Source organism: Pseudorasbora parva, chromosome 24, assembly GCF_024679245.1.
Source record: "Pseudorasbora parva isolate DD20220531a chromosome 24, ASM2467924v1, whole genome shotgun sequence".
In the NCBI taxonomy this organism is placed as follows: domain Eukaryota; kingdom Metazoa; phylum Chordata; class Actinopteri; order Cypriniformes; family Gobionidae; genus Pseudorasbora; species Pseudorasbora parva.
This window is the reverse complement of record NC_090195.1, coordinates 25,338,331-25,356,970: the sequence shown is the minus strand read 5'-3', so window position 1 is coordinate 25,356,970 and position 18,640 is coordinate 25,338,331. Positions and strand designations below refer to the sequence as shown.

At 34.1% G+C, this 18,640-nt stretch overlaps 2 long non-coding RNA genes across 2 annotated transcripts; both read left to right on the top strand.

Annotated features, from left to right (window-relative positions):
• The first annotated feature begins 1,607 nt into the window (after positions 1-1,607).
• On the top strand, positions 1,608-4,788 carry LOC137063381 (uncharacterized). Its single transcript, XR_010901377.1, has 5 exons — positions 1,608-1,706; positions 2,364-2,734; positions 2,830-2,889; positions 4,347-4,394; positions 4,730-4,788. It is a non-coding gene; the product is annotated as an uncharacterized lncRNA (long non-coding RNA).
• Positions 4,789-4,875: 87 nt separating this feature from the next.
• Positions 4,876-5,475, top strand: LOC137063969 (uncharacterized). The gene is made up of 3 exons (XR_010901459.1): positions 4,876-4,972; positions 5,065-5,285; positions 5,387-5,475. It is a non-coding gene; the product is annotated as an uncharacterized lncRNA (long non-coding RNA).
• Positions 5,476-18,640: the final 13,165 nt, after the last annotated feature.

Sequence of the window (18,640 nt, the reverse complement as noted above, 5' to 3'; positions counted from 1 at the left end):
CGAACCACCTAAGCGCGTGGGCAGAGCTACCGGCGGGTGGGTGATCAACACTGTAAAGCACGGCTACACGCTACAGTTTGCTCGGAGACCACCCCGCTTCAACGGCGTGATTGTGACAGAAGTGTCGGAAGAGAGCGCCCCACTGTTACGGGAAGAAATTTCCTCCCTCATAGCGAAGCAAGCGATAGAGGTGGTACCCGAGGAACAGAGGGAGTGCGGGCTGTACAGCCGCTACTTCCTTGTTCCGAAAAAGGACGGGGGCATATGCCCCATTTTAGATCTAAGACCACTAAACAAAGCGCTCGCGAAACAATCGTTCAAAATGATTACAGTGAAGCTGTAGATCATTTCATTGCGGTGGATCTGAAAGGCGCTTATTTTCACATCCAGGTAGCCCCTCATCACAGGCGTTTTCTGTGATTTGCGTTCGAAGGTGTTGCCCAGATAGCAAAAAACATCTGCAGGGCTTCTTTTTGCCGCCGACCATAAGCTGTTTGCCGCCGAATACGTCACTCCCATTTCTTGCGAGATGCCGACTGCTTCATTTTCTCTGGCGGTTGCCTCAGCCTAATGGACCGCGGACGGCTGGTGGCAAGCCACTTTGAAATACAAGGATTTCTACTCTCAACATCTACCAGCCATGGCAATGTTTGGCATGTTGGAAGGTGGAGTGGAACTGACAGCATTTTAAATGTTCATATTTGAAGATTACACAATCATAATAGCCTTTATGTAAATTAAATTAAATATTTGTTTTCTTTTCTGGTTGCTCCAAAGCCTTTAGGGTTTATAACAGAATCTTGACTCTTGATTCCATGATCAGGTTTAGCAATGAGATTTTAAAAGTCACTTGATTATTTGCCTGTTGAGTGTGTTTAAATAGTGTGGGTCAATTTGACCCATAACAGTTTTTTTTTTATTTTATTTTTTTATTTTATTTTTTATTTTAGCATAATAGGAGGGTTAAGAAACTTTGAAAGTTAATTTGAGGATATTGAACTTTTTTCATTTTATTATTGGTCTTTTTCTATTTCTTTTTAGACTGACTTTAAAATAGACATGGCAAAAAATTTAACAGTACTCTTAACGTAGAACTTCACAACAGTTTTCAAAACCCATATTTTTCTGAAAAAATATTATTAATTATTTAATTATTTAGGCAAAATTCTACATTCTTAAGACAAGAATAACTCAAAAGAAGCTTTTATAAAGTAACGATATACTTTGAAACCCTGTCAAGCATGAGGTCGCAAAACAAAAACGCTTAAAAAAATAATAGGAACCTCAAAGCTTTTCGATTTTATGTGACTGCCTTAATATTATAAAATATTTTCTAGCTTGGAATTTGTATTGTTATTATTTATTTCATATACATGTTCATTTTATATTATATTTGTTGTTATTATTATTAATCTTTGTTCTACATATTCGCATCTGTACCATAATGCCTTATTATTGTTTTTCTTTCATATAATTTTTTTTTTGTATTGTACTTGTCTATAATTGCACTAAATAAAATTAAAATAAAAACAAACAGAGAAGTATCTCCACCGGTCTATAGAGGGCAGTACCTAAAAAAGACGGAAGAAAAACCTGAAGTTACCTTGTGGGAGTTCACGCGAAGCAGATTTACCTGACCATTCGTCACAGGGTTTCAGCATTTGAAGATAGGCGATCACATAATATCATCTACTACGATCGTTTAAGTAAGTACATGTTTCATTTTTGTGTAGAGACAAGAAAGACTGATTAGTATACCTTGTTTTCTATCTAAACAGAATGATGTTTATACCGGTAGGTTGTTTGAATTTGTCCTGACACGCATGCTGCTAGTGTAGTTCACAACGCACATGCAGTGTTAGCTAACACGTGCTGTTTTGCCTTTCTTAGACACTTCAAGCATGTTCTACATGTTAAAATATATCTAGCTACTGTAGGTAAGTTAGCCAAATATTTACATCTAGAAAAACTACGTATAACTTTTATGGGTATGGGTTTTGGGTTGTTTAAATTATTTTGTTTTTCTGAACAATTATGCTGCTTGTCCAGTAGCTAGAGTGGCTAGCAAGTGTTATTTTGTAAAAATAAAATAAAAAACACAAAATTCTTTGTTAGAGTATACATATCGATGAGGAGGATCTACCATTTGTAGTGGTTCAGTGTGGTTCAGCGAGGAGATGTGCTATTGGCCCCCATTTAACCTCAGCAAAAAAAGAAAATGGCAACAACTTAGCCATCCGCTGCACACCTCCACACAGCACCTGGGAGAAACATAATTTTAAGTTCCTGCATTTCATCTGTTTCATTTTCATGTCTGTGTATGGTGGGTAACTGACTCTTTCATTCATTATTCCCTGCTCTAGAATCTTGGAAAGAGGCAATGAGATACTTGGTGCGCTTCCAAACAGCATTGAAATGACTGACAATGACAAGAAGGGAAAGAGAATATCAAATTCCAAGTACAGACCCCGCGGCCTCTTCTGATGAAGAGGAGTCTAGTCTTCCAGATGTGAAACATTTGAAATCAATTACATTTAATGTGTATTAAGTGCACCAAAAACATTGCATTTAATTCACACTTAAGTGTATACAATGCACTAGCAGTGCTGTTATTTCGACAACCTCTTTTGGGCTTTGATCCGAATAACGAGGTTTCGGTGCTGCCCAATGCTCCAGAAGTTGCATCAATTTCAGAAAACCAGGAAAACTGAGCCATCTGTAGACATCAGAGTTGGTATGTAATATGTATTGCTGTGATGCTTTGTTTCAGATCTGCCACTAAACTATATCCTTTTTTAGATTTAAAAGTTTCTGTTTCCTCTTTCGCAGAACCAGGTTTCTCCCCAGTAATCCAGACTCCACTTCACAGAGTCAAGAGTTTGAGTACAAGTTAGTGATGTTTTTTGTCTTTGAAACTCACTCTAAAAACTAATACTATGATTTACTCAATTTTTTTGGTGAAACATTTTTACACTAAAAAAAATGAGTAAATTTTAAAGCAGTGGAATCAATTATAGACACCATAAGAACTGAGTAAATGTAAGTAAAAAAATTAAGTAGATCTGAGTAACTGCATTTGTTACATTAACAAATTCAATTGAGTAGAAAAAATTGGGTAAAAAGCATTTTAAAAACCAATATTTATGACTAATATGAACTGTTTTTATTTATGAGTATTACTAACTTGTATAGTATAACTTTAATTTCCTCTAAACCTTTGTAAAATACTCCACAGTCCACACAAACACACTTATACATGACATGAGCTTTATTGTCGACAAGTAAAGTTACAGCAATAACGTTACAGCATATAACAGTTATTAGGCTACTGTTTTGACATGTAAATAATAACAGTTATTTTACAACATTTAAACTCATGTAAAAAACATTTTAGAAGTAAAAATTAAACATTTAAAAGTAATTCAAGTGTAATCAACCGGTCTGTTATCCCATTTCCACCGTATCAGCGCTGTTTCTCGAGCCTGAGATGGACTAACGTTAGCGGTCTGCGGGTGGACTTTGAACTTGAGACCGGTCTGCTGGTGGACTTTGAACTTGAGACCGCTGTGCTGCGTTTCATTTGTAGCTGAAAGATGCTGCGAGGCGCCAGACTCCATAACCTGACAATAAACAAAAAGTGCCCAGTTTTAATAAGATGTTATCGTCCAAATTCATTATATTCATTATCTTTACGAATAAAGTTGTGTGTTTTGAGCCACACAGCAGGCGTTTCAAAGACCAACGCCACACGTTAACTTAAGGTGACTCACACTGTCCCTGTATGTTGTTTTGAATTAAATAAAATGCCTTTTAGCACAGTAATGATTATATAGATAAAAAAAAAAACATACAAACCTGAATTTCAGAGGAAATGCCCCAATTCTGCGACGCTGAGAAGAAGAAACTGCTCTGGTGACTGAGGAGAATTCAAATATCCAGGGGCGCTGTGTGTTAAATATTAATAATCTTGATTTTAATTAAGTAATATTTGTGGTTCTTGAAACAGATCGGTTTAATTCTCCATTCTCAAATATTTTGAAATAAATTTCACAAATGTATTAAGTATATTTAAAATAAAGAATTGGTTATTTGAATACTAAATTATTTTAGTGAAAAAAACTTAAATATAACTATACATTTTAGACAAAATTAACTGTTGGATTTTTAGTCAATTATTTTGGTATGTTTAACTAAAACCATCAAGTAAATGATATTGAGAGATTTTATTAAGTTAATAAAGTTAATTATTACTGTGATATTTACTAAGCCACTGAATTATTTTTTAGAGTGCTATTGCTTGTATTTAAGATGAGGAATACTTTTATCCACAATCTGTTTTTCATTAGGATTGATGGGTTACTCACTGCAGCTGTTTCTGGATGAAAGGTGTCGAGGTGTGTTGTACGTTCTATTAGCTTTGCACAGTTCAATTATTGTTTCATTACTAGCAAATTTACCCTGGCAGCATATGGGTGAAAACACTGGATGTATGTAAAAATTGTAAGTGTTGAAAATAGTCACTTTAGTTGTTGTGTTTAATATATATATATATATATATATATATATATATATATATATATATATATATATATATATATATATATATATATATATATATATATATATATATATATATATATATATGTGTGTGTGTGTATATATGTGTGTGTGTGTATATGTATATATATATATATATAATATATATAGTATTTATTTATATTTTATGTAGATTTCCAGAGACTTCAGAATGAGAACCAGGCCCTGAGGGAAAGTAATGCACAAGCAGGTGAGAACATGCACTCTTGCTTAAATTTTACTTTTTTGAGTGAGATTTAGGTCCAAAATTACTGATTGCCTTTCTTTTTGTAGATTTGGATGGCAGCGGCCCACAGAGCAGGTGAAGCAAGTAGGGACGAAATTTGCACGTACTGGTACAACTTGCGAACACAAAACATTCTTACTGGGGCTGCCTGTATGTAGTAGACCTAAATGTAAATGTCATAGTTTAGTAGTTGAGGGACCAGGACTGATTGCATTATTCTTTTATTCTGGGAACCCCTGTAGGTGCAGAACAGACACTAATGCTGCAACGTCTTGGAGAGTTTGGCGATGTCCATGCTACGCACTACAACAAAATGGACACTATGCTGCAACATTTCAGTGCCAATGTGTCTGTTGGAGAGTTATCCCTGCCAGGGGATCTGTTACTCCCCCAAGACACACAGGAAGATTTTTGTTACTTGACAACAGTTTGAGGCAGGATAAAGAGCTCCAGGAAACGATTAGTAAGTGTGCTGATTTTTGTTTAACACCATAGGGTAATCTAAAAAGAGAATTTATAGTGTACATTGCATATTGTACAGTTTTAATCCCTTTGTTTTTTCAGCTTAGGTTTTTGGCAAACAAATGTGGGAGGGACCTTAAGACAACCATGTGGCGAATGCTTCAGAGTACCTTCTCTAATCACCTTTCCATTAATACAGCGTTTCTCAAAGTGTGGGGCGCGCCCCACTGGTGGGGAATAGAGACATGACAAGTGGGGCGCGACAAAGAGGAGGAAATGTGTTAATTTTTTGTGCCCATCTCTATTAACCTTTTGAGCGGTCCCACATGGGATTTTTATGTCTATGCCCCTGAGAGTACGGACCCACATAAGGGATTTAGAATGTTCAATGACGTGACATCACTGCCAGAATTAAACGGTGGGACGCGCTTCGGCTGGCACTGAGCCAAATGCGGACGCGCTCAGCTCTTGACATACATCATGCAGTTTTCAACCACTTACTGTTTATTTTAGGTTTAATTTAATAGGTAACATTTAAATACACAAGTACAAGTAAAACAATACATTTAATGTTAGAGTTTGTAATACACACTAGTGGCTATGGAAGCAGCAATAACAATCCATTCAAATATAATTGGCTGACATGTTTTATTCATATCAGATACACATAGTGTAAGTAACTATAAAGTTTGCTCGATTCTTCTCCCAGTTCAACGGTCACTTACTTATTCCAGGAGAAGCTGATGAATATATGTGCTGTAAATCCAATTGACAGGACTCTGAACTGCAGTGCATTTGTTCAAATGGTTCAATAACGTAATAAAAGCGATACATCTGTCATACAGTGTTTTTTTGGTTGTGGTGAGTCACGTGATAAACATGACGCATTGCCATAGAAACATTAAGGTGAAACGTTCTAAAATAACGTTGCCTTAAAATAAAACTCACACTCTAGTCAGCTGACACTTTTAGTCAGCTAAAATATTTTGACTGTACGCATGAAAGGTTTAAATGTGATGTTAATAAAATAAATGTTATCAGGCAAACTTAAAGCCTAGATAATTACTATTTTGTTGGGGTGATTGGGGACAGGTGGGGCTCGGAGCCCTTCCCTACCTCCAAAGTGGGGAATGGCAGAAAAAGTTTGAGAAACACTGCATTAATACAACCTGTACTGGTGTAGGGAGTAAAGCATGTTTTAGAGACATGTTCCTAAAGGACATTGTTCAAAGTAAGTTGGATATTTTTTTACATATTTAAGTAAATGTGCATGGCCTTACACCATTCAAATGGAATGATCGATCTGTATTTTCTACAGGAGCCATCCGGGAGAACCCGACAACCCAGGATGCCACTGATGAAGTGGTCCAGGTTAACATTATGCGTTATCTGAAAGAATCATCTGATCGTAAAAGCGTAAAAAGACGCCGGTCCCTGAGAAGGACCTGCAGCCGATATCTTATTCCTAGGCTGACTGCTGACACCCCAGCATCACTGACAACTGGAAACCTTTCTTTATCCTGCAGTCAGCAACATCAAGACCCCTAAAGAAGCCAGAATTGTCAGGCTACACTCTAATCCACACTGTTCACTGTGGAAAATACTTTTACTACTTAAAAAACAAACAAAAAAAACAAACAAACACATTATATATATATATATATATATATATATATATATATATATATATATATATATATATATATATATATATATATATATATATATATATATAACACACACAACACACACATACATACATACATACATACATATATATAATGTTTTTTTTTGTTTTTTGAATAGCTTGAAGGCAGTTCCTTGGATAGATATGGGATGGTGAGGTTGTTTGGGCACATGAGAAATCACTGAACATATACCAATTTGCACTGTCTTATTCAAGAGGTCAGAGAAAACCGGAGAACACGTAGTCAGGCTTTTTATAATGGTCTGTTGTACTACTGTTTTTACTTCAGTATTTTATACACATTTATAAATTTTTTTTGTTTATCACATATACGAGAAGCACAGATCTTTTTGCAGCACAGTGAAAATCAGGTGTGCCCAGGTCAGCAATGCCATTTACAATGGCCTATTCTTCTCCAGAGCTTAATTTTAAATTATTACCTTATTTATATAACATTATCCTATTGTTAGAAATGGCCTGTAAATGTAATGTTATACCTCAATTTATTTGGTATCCTGTACATTGTTTGGTACAAAATATCCTTATTACTTGATATGTTTACTGGTAATTATTTTCATCCCAGAGCTGACCTTCTTGTTATTAACAATTATTGTAAGTGTTATAATTTGCTTGTAAGGCTGTTTTTATTTATTTTTATTTTTTTACCTATTTTAATTAGAAACCTGGTTCTAGTATAAAAAAAAAAAAATCTGTTATTTATTTTTCTGTTATTTGTATTTATATTATCTTGTATCATTGACAGTTACTGTACTTTGAAATGGGGAAATAAAACGAAAAATGAGAATTTGTCGGGTTTGTTCAATAATTATCATTGATAAACCACATGCAACAAATATATAAATACCCTTTCTTTATATATATATATATATATTATATATGCTAGCATCGAATAGCAATTTGCCGCCGACAAGCCGCCTTTCGGTATAATGTTGGTGGAAGAATATATATACATGCTGCATTTATTTAATTAAATTGCAGTAAAAAACGTAATGCAGTGAAATATTATTCTGATCTACATCATCTGTTCGCTACGTGAATATAGTAAAGTGTCATTTATTTCTGTGATCAAAGCTGATTTTATTATCATTTCTCCAGTCTTTAGTGTCACTCATCATTCTCATATTAGGATCTGATGCTCAACAAACATTTATGATTATTATCAGTGTTGAAAACAGTTTTGATGCTCGCCATGAGCTGCTTTTGCTGCTTCATTTTTGCGGAAACCACCATACCATTCAAACATTTGTGGTAACATTAAGAAAGAAATTAATACTTTTGTTGAGCAGACATAGGCTACATTAAATTGATCACAAGTGATATTTTTAATATTACAAAAGATAATTTATTTAATAAATGCTGTCCATTGTACTTTCTCATCAAAGAATCCTGAAAAATAAAATGTATCATGGTTTCCACAACATTTTTAAGCAGCACAACTGTTTTCAACACAGATAATAATCAAAAATGTTTCTTGATTATGAAATCCTCATATGAGAATGATTAGTGAAGGATCATGTGACACTGAAGACTGGAGTAATGATAAATTAAGCTTTGATCACATATAATAATATATAATTATTTAATATAATAAATTACACTTTACTATATTCACATAGAAAAAGGCTGTTTTCATTTGTAATGGTATTTCACAATATTACTGATCTAACTGTATTTTTGATTAAATAAATGAAGCTTTGGTGAGCAGAAGATAAACATTTAAAAAGCTGTCAGTTGGCACTGCATTATTCATATGATATAGGCCTACTTTATTGTCAATAAATAGCTTACATTGAGATGGCTTAAAAAACACACATAAAGCATTGTCGCAATCGTCTGATTGTCGTCGTCATGCTTCAGCTCATAGCGATTGTTTTCCTTCCGCTGCAGCTCCAGCGTGACAGTAGTTCTACGAATCCGCTGTTGGACTTTCTGTGAGAGTGGCCCTCATATTTAGATACGAATAAAATGACAGGTCATGCATAGATTATTTTTTGTCTCTGAATTTAAATCTTGATGTATTCACATTGGTTTCTATGTATAAATACACTTGTCCGTGACCTCAAGAAGCGCGCAATCAACCGAGGTAGAGTCCTGTTAACTTGCCTACCCTCGCGCAGGTAACGCCGGTTCGAATCCCACTCGGAGCGGGTCGACTAGGATCGGGGAGACCCAGTAAACGTGCAGGGGATAAAAATAGACTTTATTAAAAGTGCGGGAGACACGTCCCCCCGCCCCGTAATCTACGCCCATGCTTGAATTGAACACTAAGCTTGCTTCCTTCCATCCGTGAGACTCGCGTGGTAGCCAGGCGTCTCATTCAATGGTCAATGGCGAGCTCAGTCAGTTTTTTTTTATTTTGTTTTTTTATTAGAACATATAACATAACAATGAGATATTTAACAAGACATCCAAAAAGATCAGATAAATAAAAGGATACAAACATAGTATAAAGTAAACATACTAATAATAAAATAAATAAACAAAAAGATGACAGCATATAGTTCAATTTTAAATTAACTTCAGCTCTTTAGCAAATAAAAGAGTATCTCTACATTTTTTGTTATCAATGGAGTGAAGAGACTCAATACACAAATGAAAATCAGCCATAAAAATCTTCAAACAGGGTTTAGAATTTACTCTTATGGATATGAAATTTACCAAATAGAACCAAAAGATTCATCATAAAATTGACAGAAGGCTTCTGTGAATCAAAATATAGTATAACATCTTTACATGTTAAATTGCAATTATAACCAGACTTCTGTAGAATATGTATTGATAACGCTTCCCAGAATTTTTTGGAATGGATACATTAAAAAAAAAAAGATGTATATTTTTTTCTGGTTGGTCTGAACAAAAAGAACATTTTTCATTAATATCCATAAATTTTGATAAAGTAAAATTATTAACATAAATATTATGGAGTACTTTCAGATGTATTTCCTGAAGTTTGTTCGATATACAAAACCGAAAGGGTAGCAACCAAGCCTTTTTCCAAATAGCCTCTGGAAAACAACTCTTCCAGAAAAACTTCCCTCTAGGCTTAATAGATCTCTTTTCATAAAATAAATTCCTAATAAACGTATTTGTGCATTTTTTACTGTTAATGTCCACCCCATTTAAACGAAGAGAGGGTTCAATTCTACAAATGTTAAGGGATGACATATGACTTTTCATTAACAACAGTAAACCTTCAGGAATGGCTTTTATAACAGAATAATATTCTCTATATTTGATAGGAAATGCCCATTTATTCATAAAAATTTCATAAGAAAGTAACTGAGCTGTTTTGTCAAAGAGATCAGATACAAAATAAATTCCTTTATCCATCCAATTCTTTAAATAAAGAGATTTTTGGTTAACTGTAATATAAGAATTATTCCACAAGATTGCTTTATGTGGAGAAAAGTTATGCACATAACATATCTTCCACGCCTTGAGAGCTTGTTGATAGAAATTGGATAATGCCACAGGGAGTTTGTTAATAGAATAATCACACATTAACAAAAAACGTAAACCTCCAACCTTTTTAAAAACATTGTATGGTATAAAAAACCATATTGAGTCTGATTTAAGTAGACAATTTCTGAGCCATTTTACTTTGAAAGTATAGTTTAAATCAAAAAAGTCTAACAGCTCAAATCCTCCTTCATTTCTTGGACCCTAAAGAATTTCTTTTCTTAAATGATGATGTTTATTCCTCCAAACTAAATTAGTAAATAAATCATTAATTTTCTTACAATTTGAATCTTGAACAAAAAGGGACAATGCTGGATAAACAAACCTAGATACCCCTTCTACTTTAGTTAGAAGGACTCTACCTATAATAGTCAAGTCTCTTTGAAGCCAGTTATTAAATATATTTTGAGCTTTTTTAAGTTTAGGGAAAAAAATTAATTCTTGTCTCTCCACTATATCTTTTGTAACATTTATTCCTAAATATTTAATCTTATTTTTTACTGGAATGTTACATATATTTTCTTCATTTGATTCGTAAAGGCACATTATTTCACATTTTGTTACATTTAACTTCAGACCAGAAGCAACAGAAAAAGAATTTACTAATTGCAAAGCTGCAGCTATGTGTTCTTTATCTTTCAGGAAAAGAACGGTATCATCCGCTAGCTGTGTTAATCTGATTTGTTTGTTGAAGATGGTAATTCCTTGAATAGAAGAAGAATTCAAGACTTTTATGGAAAGAAATTCTACTACAATAAGAAACAAGAAAGGTGATATAGGGCATCCTTGACGCACTCCTCTACAAATGGGAAATCTTTTAGAAGTATTTGGATATAAATTAATATAACTATTAATTCCTCTATGAAACATTTCAAATATAGAAACAAATCTTTCCCCAAAACCAAAAGTTTTTAGTGCCCTATACATAAACTGATGCTCTATAGTGTCAAAAGCTTTATGGAAATCAAGGAAAACAATTAAAGCCTCTGAATCTACCAAATTTGAATAGTCTAATAAATCCAAAATTAGTCTAATGTTCCAGCTTATATGTCGGCCAGCCATAAACCCTGTTGGACACTCATTTATAATTTCGTTTAGACCTTTTTTTAGACGAACTGCATAAATAAGAGATAATAATTTATAATCTACGTTTAATAAGGTTATAGGACGCCAGTTATCCAAAATCAAAATATCTTTATCTGGTTTTGGGAGTAGGGTTATCAATCCCTGTTTCATAGAGGTCGATAATTCATTTGATTTAATACATTCTTTATACATTTCCAGTAAAGGGTTTTCGATGATATCCCAAAAGCAGAGATAAAATTCGACTGAAAGACCATCTGTGCCTGGCGATTTTTTTTTTTTTCATTGAGCGAATAGCATTAACCATCTCTTGCTTCTTGCTTATTTCATCGTCACAAAGGTCTCGAAATTGAGTAGAAATAGAAGTAACTGAATGCTTTACTGACTCAAAAAAGTTAGAACATTTATCCATTTCAAATACAGATTCATATAACTGAGAGTAAAATGATTCCACATAATTTGTAATCAATTTTGGATTCGAAGTGGGTACATCATCAATTTTAAGAGAAGAAATGATTTGTCTTTTATTATTATGTTTTTCTAATGAAAAAAAAAAACTAGTGTTCCTTTCCCCCTTTTCTAACCACTTAGCTCTAGAACGAATGAATGCTCCTTTTGCTGCATTAATATATATCTGATCAATTTGAGTTTTTAATGTCTCCAGATTAACTTTTTCATCCTCTGTAAGTTTATCTTTTTTCAACAGTAAGTCTAATTCTGTCATTAGTTCCTTTTCTTTATCCAATTGGTTATTTTTAACTTGTTTACTAAAATAAATAGCCGACTGCCTAACTTTGAATTTGAAAAACTCCCAGTTCTTAACATATGACATTTGTTTATTCCCAAAAATCTGAGCTTCTTTTCGAACATGGGTAATAAAGTCCTTATTACTAAGCAAATGTTATTTAATTTCCAGTATCCTCGCATACTATTATTTTTAATATCACAACCAGAGAGTACCAAAACAACCATTTTATGATCCGAAAGAGGTGCGTGACAATAATTAACTTCAATAACATATTGGATACATCCTGGGTCGATTAACCATAAATCAATCCTTGACTGCAAAGATTTAGAAGAGTTACTCCATGAATAACTCTTTTCATTATAATGAAATAATCTCCAAATATCCACTATAGAAAGATGGGTACATAGAAAATTAGTAAATTTAAATTTTGAAGAAGGTAATGTATGTGGAGGGATTCGATCCTTGACATCATCTGGGGCATCATTAAAATCCCCTCCCAATATCAAAAAGGCACCTTGATATTTCCCCATCAATACTGATATAGAGTGTGTAACCTCTTTAGACATGTTTTTAGCTTGGACTGAAGAGTTATGACCATAAAATTATCCAATCAAACAACTGCAAGTAACCATCTACCTTCTTTTGAGGAAACCAATTCGAATAAGTCACCTTTAAACTTATTTAGAAGAATAGCGACTCCTGCCGAGTGATGAGAACCATGACAACAAAAAAGTTGATCGCCCCACTGGGAACGCCACCATTTAACGTCAGCTTCGCATGAATGAGTCTCTTGTAAAAATATTATATTTGCATTTGTACGTCTAACAAAAATAAATATGGACTTTCTTTTAGTGCTGTCTCGTAAACCCCTAACGTTAAAAGAAATAACCTTTAAACAACTAAAAATAAGATCAGACATAAATCTTATTTGGATGTCAGAACACTGTTAGCCTATAAAGAACCCTGAAAGAATGTAAATGACAGTAGGAATGATACGCTCAAAATTTCGAAGAGTTGCATCATCTGGACGAATGTTTATGACTCGACAATTGAGCACGTTATTTCAGATCGACTGCCTAACTATAGCCAGCACAGACCTTAAGAACACTTACTCAGTCAGTATCTTGAACAGACATCATCATCAACAGACAATTTTTCTCCGTCAATAAAAGCATCTGCTCCGCGAAAGTACGCCCTCTTCCCCTCTTCTCTCGCCGCTTTTATCCTTGGCCATAGCAACTTTCTTTGTTGTCTTTCTGTAAATGTCAGATCTTCTGCCAGGCGAACTCCTCTTTCCTTGAGTGCAGGATGATCCCGCGCAGCTTTCCAGACTTTCTCTCTGTAGGTCCGGAGTGCGAACTGGATGATGACTGGTCTAGGACGATTACCACCCGTCCCAGGACGTCCAACTCTATGGATTGTGTCAACACAAAAACGGAAGTCATCTACCGTGTCTGGAGTCAGAATTTTTAGAATTTCGAGCACTTTGTTTAGCCTTAAATTCCACCTCCTACTGTAGATCTTGGCTTGGTCACACTTGCCTTGAACCATTCGGGCCACCTGCTCAATTTGCGACACCTTATTCTCGTTAGTCTTGACCCTGGTAGACAACGACTTAATTTCCTCTGACACAAAATCAGCCGTCTTTGCTAGATTTACTATAGCGACCGCGTTCTGTGCAGTTTGTTGTTCCATCGCTGCGAATCGATACGTGAGGGCATTGACAGCACGAAGTATATCGCTATGAGAGACTGGTTCTTCCTGACAGGTTTTTTTTGAAAGAGGACTACCTGTTGGAGTGTTTGGAGATGAATCAAGATCTCCAGATTAAGCTTCGAAAAGTGAAGAAAGTAACTTCCTGTCTTTGTTTTTGGGCATTTTGAAAATTTCGCACTTGGGCTGGCGGTGTGGTTTATAAATCTACGTCACAGTCTGTTGAATGAGGTTTTTATTAACAAAATAATTAAGACATACTACTATAAAATATAATTCTCACTGCCCACCTTGTACATACAATACAAATTCGCCCAGAAAATGCAAACTCCTCAAAAACGTCTCAGAGCTCGTATCAGCACAACCGTTCAGGTCGCCATCTTGCGCGCCCTCCGAGCTCAGTCAGTTGACGGTGTGTGCTTCAAGATTCTGACGCAAGTGAGCTAAGATTCCGATTGGCCCACAAAAATGTCAGTTATAAGAATTATCCAATAATGTTTCGCATGTCGTGGGATGACCATCATACTTTCTTCCGATAAGTACCATTGAAACTTATCTCTCAATGTGTCAAACTGCTGGAAACATTGATAAGTTGTTTAGTGTCTGTGAAAGAACTACCCGGCTTTCATTTACTGATAACGCTCCTATAACGCTTAGCTCAGATGGTCTGAGTCAAACGATTTTGTGCGTGAGCTCTCAACCAATGATGTGCTGAAGCTACACAAGGACCTCCCTCCTAATTTCCATGTTGCACACTTAAAAGTTAAAATAAATTTATCAATCGATCAATGAATGCGAAAATAAATACATGTGGGAATAAATAAATGTAAAAAAATAAATGAAGGCATAAATAAATAAATAAATAAATAAATAAATAAATAAATAAATAAATAAATATAAAAATTAATTAACAAATAAATAAAAGTTAAAAATATTTTTATAAAAGCAGAAAATAATACATTAAGGAAAATAAAGGAAAAGATAATACAAAATGTAATCTGATTAAAAATGGACCATATTTATTTTATCAAGTCATTTATTATTTTATTTATTTTCATATTATTACATTTATTTATCTATTCATAAGTGGAGTTCCGCTTCGCTCACATACTCTGGTAAGGTAGCCAGGTTTTTTTGTGTTTATTTTTATTTTGTTTACACTGTAAAAAATTTCTAGTGCTTTCAACGAATTATTATTTAGTAACTAGTTCCACAGATATTTTACGTTCACTCAATTTCGTTCTAGAGATTGTTACCTGAATTAATATTTTTTAATTGGCTCAAACTTGACTTCAACATTAAAATGTACGTTTGCTCAATTATTTTTAAAGTTAATTGAATTAATAATTTTTAGTTGGCTCAAACTTGACTTCAACTTTAAAATGTACGTTTACTCAACCTGTTTTTATAATTAATTCAACTAAAACGTTTTAATTAGGGGTTTCATTTTTAAATGGTTTTAATTGTTACTAGAAATTGCAGTGGTGGAACTAGTTACAACATGTTATAGTGAGGATGAAAACACATTGTATCATCTGCATTTATAAAATTTGGCATAAAGAATACCTTTTCATAAGAATTAATTTCAAATTTCTTTAAATAATAAAAAAAATGACCAAAGCCCTTGTCACTTTTCTATAATGCCTTTAATGCACCTTTTTGAAAATACACACACAGTCAAAGTAGATACAGTGGAGCGTTCTTGCTATTTGTCAGTGTCAGCTGGAAAAGGGATAGTTCACCAAAAATGAAAATTCTGTCCTCATTTATTCGCCCTCATGTTGTTCAAATACTGTATAATTTTCTTTGTTCTGCTGAACACAAAATAAGATATTTGGAAGAATGTTTGTAACAAAGCAGATGGAGCAACCATTTACTACCATAGTATTTTTCCCCCTGCTATGGTAGTGATTGGTCGCTCCATCTGCTTGGTTACAAACATTCTTCCAAATATCTTATTTTGTGTTCAGCAGAACAAAGAAACTCGTACAGGTTTGGAACAACATAAGGGTAAATGACAGAATTTTCATTTTTGGGTTAACTATCGCTTTAAGAAGAACTGACTGGCTTGGATGAGAAACTTTGCAACGAGTCAGCATCAATGGATATCTTGGTCACACCCTGTTGGAGAAAGACAGAGAAAAATTAATAATAATAAATAAATAAAAATTATATTCTTTATACATTTTATCAATATTAAGAATTTACTTCCATGTGTGACTAAACTAAAGTTCAGAATTCGTCCCACTCGCGCCATTTTATCATAGTATTCATGGTTATGTTGTTCCCTTAATTTACGGGACAATTTCAAAAGTTGGAACGCGAAAAAAATCACATTCAACACAACCACGTAACCCTAAATAGCGTACATTATTTGTCCTACATTAAGTTACACGTTTGACAAGTTTCAGTAAATTTGCACGTATAAAAATCACCACAGCACCTTGGCCTATAGCTAATGAGAGAAAAATTGTCTGACACAAAAATAGCACACAACACGCTGAGATTAAATCTAAAATACATTATATAGTATTATAGTTTAAAACAAAATTATGTATTATTACTTAAACATGGTTAAAGACCACATTAACGTAACGTTAAATCATTTAACATTCGATGAGGAGTGAACTTGACGTAGACATCACTTAGGCCTAAATAATCCCTATTTCCCTTGGATATATTTACTTCTAACGTCACTTCTAACGTTAAATATCCACACAAGCCTAATATGTTCGACATATTTGTCTGCAGTTTAATCATTAACACTTACCTGACGCGTGAACTGCATCCTCAAAATTGCTGCTGCTGCCTCTCTCTGGTGAACCTTTGATCTGTATCCTTCCGCGGATCAAAGTACTCCAGAGATGCTTCCGCGACATCAAACGAGCAATACAGATCCTTTCGCGTAGTCAAACAAGCTCTTGTACGTAGGCTATTCATTAAAATTAGGCAGATTAAATGCCACAATTAACTACATATGTTCATGAATTATATATGTATATTAAATATGTAATATGTGTTGTAGGAGGATCCATCTTCTCATTATAATGCAAAAAGGGCCTACCATAATAAACAAAACATTGAAAATACTATATAATATCTAATTTCACAAATATTGTTCTGATATAGGCTATTTTATCAAATGTTTCTAACAGCCCATTTCAACAGCACAAACCAAAATCCATTTACCATAGTAAAATATTGTGTTGGCCATAGCCTACTTTTATAAAATGTTGACTGATTCACGTTTTTTAGTTCAGTCAACATTTGCAATTCTAAATGTTAACTGGATTTGAAAATATCAATTCATTTAATGTTTTTCAAATATATTTCTGCAGACTTAATATAATTTGCCTTCTTAACTAAGCACAAGTAAGAGTAATTAGTTCAACATATCTTTTTTTGCTCTTCCAACATTTTATTAATTGGAGTTTTTAGAGTGTAATGAATATCTGAGCATTCAATACCAAAACAAAGAGCTGACCCTCTTCTTTTAAAGAAAAAGTTTTATTCTAGCTTCATGCATTCCTTTTTTATCAACACTTGTATATAGGTACGTTTAATAAAAAAAGCAACATTTTTAACAAAAAGCTGAGAAAATCACGCTGTGAAAGACTGTATCCAGATCAGATTCAAAACATTTATTAAACACAGATGGAGTAGATCAAGTCCATCATGTAGATCAAGATCCATCTAATGCTTGCACAGTCCTGTAGTTCATCTTGGTTCCACATTTCATTCAGTACATCAGATCGTTTTGATTTATATGCTGTTTAATGATGATGATCACATTATTTTATATACAGGTCCTTATCAAAAAATTAGCATATTGTGATAAAGTTCATTATTTTACATAATGTAATGATAAAAATTAAACTTTCATATATTTTAGATTCATTGCACTTTAATTGAAATATTTCAGGTCTTTTATTGTTTTAATACTGATGATTTTGGCATACAGCTCATGAATCGCAAACAAATTGCATATTTCATCCGACCAATAAAAGAAAAGTGCCTTTAACAGAAAAAATGTCAACCTTCAAATAATTATGTTTAGTTATACACTCAATACTTGGTCGGGAATCCTTTTGCAGAAATGACTGCTTCAATGCGGCGTGGCATGGAGACAATCAGCCTGGCACTGCTGAGGCGTTATGGAGGCCCAGGATGCTTCAATAGCGGCCTTAAGCTAATCCAGACTGTTGGGTCTTGCGTCTCTCAACTTTCTCTTCACAATATCCCACAGATTCTCTATGGGGTTTAGGTCAGGAGAGTTGGCAGCCCAATTGAGCACAGTAATACCATGGTCAGTAAACCATGTAGCAGTGGTTTTGGCACTGTGAGCAGGTGCCAGGTCGTGCTGAAAAACTAAATCTTCATCTCCATAAAGCTTTTCAGCAGATGGAAGCATGAAGTGCTCCAAAATCTCCTGATAGCTAGCTGCATTGATAAAACACAGTGGACCAACACCAGCAGCTGACATGGCACCCCAGACCATCAATGACTGTGGGTACTTGACACTGGACTTCAGGCATTTTGGCATTTACTTCTCCCCAGTCTTCCTCCAGACTCTGGCACCTTGATTTCCAAATTACATGCAAAATTTGCTTTCATCCGAAAAAAGTACTTTGGACCACTGAGCAAC